Source organism: Apis cerana, linkage group LG4 (genome assembly GCF_029169275.1).
Source record: "Apis cerana isolate GH-2021 linkage group LG4, AcerK_1.0, whole genome shotgun sequence".
Lineage (NCBI taxonomy): Eukaryota > Metazoa > Arthropoda > Insecta > Hymenoptera > Apidae > Apis > Apis cerana.
In genome coordinates this window covers 11,080,900-11,084,033 of record NC_083855.1, presented here as the reverse complement: position 1 = coordinate 11,084,033, position 3,134 = coordinate 11,080,900, and positions in this window count along the sequence as shown.

Genomic DNA, 3,134 nt, shown 5'->3' with positions numbered 1-3,134 from the left:
GAATCATATTTTTAAAATATATTTAATCACATCTAATACTTTATTTTATATGAAAAATTGTTATAAAAAATATTTTCTAATGCTATGTCACGAATGCTTCATTAAATTATTTCGAAACTTATTTTAAAAGCTATACATAGTTGAAGAATACAATTAATTTCAATTAAACAAAATATCAATCAATTAATCAATAATCAATATATGAAAATGATTCAGAATTATATAATGTTTTAAATTTATAGTTTCGAATACGCGTGCTTTTGAAGCATTTGATTTATAAGCCTAAATAAGCCTTAAACTATTTAAATTTATTACTATAAAGACTATAATCTAAGTGTAATTAATTTCAATTTACTAATAGTAATGCAATTAATATTTCAATATATACATCAGATGCTGATCTCACGTTAACATTTAAAAGTTAACTGTATCTGGTGACATATTGAAATACTAACTTTGATATATATATAAAAATATTTTTTTGTGCAACGTTTTCTAACATTCGTGAAATGTAAGCCTTTGGATGTAGCCTTATAAGAAACTAATATGACAACTAACATAAAGTCATCTACTTGCTACTTGTCAGACTTGAGATAATGTAAGACTTGTATGTTAGCTATGCACTTTTTAAAAATGTTCATAAATTTCATGCTTCAACAGAAATTTATGTGCATATAAAAAGTATACTATTATATTATAATGTTATGTGCAATTTAAATAATTGGTATTACATTCGGTACAAGACATAAAAATTTTATTAATTGAATTTTAAAATCACAAATTATTTTTGTTGATCATAAAAAAAACGTAAAAAATTTTATCAACAGAAAAAGAGTCACATAGAAGATGTTCATTTATGAAAGATATTACTTGTTTTATATATTTTAATGAATGACGATTTTATAAAAATTCTATTATAATAATTGAATGTAAGATGAATAATGCATATATTCATAAATTGAGAAAATTATATGAACACTTAGTTGAAACAAAGTAAAATTTATTAAGAAATGTTATACATTGAAAATTCATTATAATTAGCTCTGGACTATTTTTTTATTCATTATTATATTATAACACAATATTAATTTCAATTGATTTTGCATTAAGGTATATAGGTATTACTAAAAAAATTATAAATATTGACTCAATATTAGAAATGCCTGATATTCGAATGAACTTTTGACTTATTGATAAATTCATTTCATTAATTATATTTCAAATTTATTTTTATCTATATTTTACGTATATTTTTTTCAATTATAAGTATGATGAAAGTATACGGATCATATAACTTTAAGAGTACTTGAGAACTGTGGAACAGAAGTCACTGCCGTTTGATGTTACTTATTTGTCGATGTACCTAGCTGTGATTGTTTGCTACCAAATTTAGCAAATTACGTATAGGTGATCAACGATAATAAAAGTATTTACTTTATTGGATCAGTGAAAATAAAAATATGTATTCGAATTTAGAAATATAAATCATATAAGAAAATATGACAATAACGAAATACAATATAAAGAAATACAATTTTTTACATGACGAATAAAAATATTCAATCAAAAAAACATTTCTCGTACTACTTATCGTTTTTTCGTGATCACCTGTAATACCTATTTAGTTTAAACAAAAGAAGAAAAAAAGTATTTTCCTTCGAAACAATGTTGTAATTGGTATAGAGAAAATCATAAAAATAATATATCTGAAGAAAAGTATAAACTAATGTTTTAGGTATATCGAGCTTGTAGCATTCGTAATGAACACAATGCTTTATCGCAATATATATATATAGTTACATGTAATAAGTATATTTAGAGCTTCTATTCTTTATTGATATTTTTCTTTTCTTTTTTTTTTTTTTTCAATTGATGTATTCGTCACAAATCTCGTTTCCAAATCACCTGATATTACTTAATCGCTAAGTTTTACTAAATAGAAGCTTAACAAGTATTACAAAAATGCACTATAATACTAGAACTATATACATATATACTTATTTAAGTACATGCCGCCCAAGTTGTGCCTTGGATGCTTTTACATTATATATTTCAAATATTCTAAAAATATAAAACAAAAATTTGTTATAGTATATAGTGGAACAAGTATATATATTGTTTGTCAAATAGTGCTTAAACATTCATATACAAAATCATATTTCAATCTATACTAACAAATCCTGAATATAAAAATATATTTAAAGATGTGATAGTTTTAGGAAATGAATATATATACACAAATGTACATAAACAAATTTGTGATTTGGTGATTTGGAAGAGATTCATAGTTATTTTAGATGTCAGACAATGTAAATAAATTTTTTAGTTATAAAAACATCTGCAAAATCCATTCCACATTTATCATATAAATCCGATAATTACGAATTTTCTCTTCATATTATTTTTGCGTTTTTTTAAAATATTAATATCATTGTACATTATTTCAAACAATTATAGTTAATTATCATGATCGAAAGTACCTTTCCTTGTCTATTAAAATATTATTGTCATGTGTATAAAAATTTTTATACTTTCGATGATGTAATAGCAGATGATTTAATATAATTTTAATATAATCAATATTATGATATTATGAAGTTTTGATATGAAGATTATGAAAATTTTTTTTAAAGAAAGACTTTATATATATATATATATATATATATTATAATATTTTCAAAAAACTTCTTTTCTTCTGTTTATTGATTGAAATAAAATCAATGTCCAATGATATATAAATTTTCATTTGTGCTACTGTATCTGCATTTCTGATAATTACTTTGTTGTGCAGCTACCGAGTATAAATAAAAAATAATTCCTATCTGTGTATCTATGTGCAACGAAAACAGTTTTATTAATCTGTCTATTGATTATACCATGATATCCTTGTAATATTCCCAAAATGTTTTTATAATATTGTATTTTTATCTTTTATAATTTATAAACTAAAGAATTTGTAAATAGTAATAATAATAGAATCAAAATATTCTTCAAATTTGAATAACAATAGAAAGAGCGGGACTTTTATAAGAATATTACTATAGGTCAGCTACTACTCGAAGATTATTGGTCTGTTTACAAAAAGCATGCAATCGGATTCGCTATTTTTCATAGAAAGAATAATTTTAAAGTTT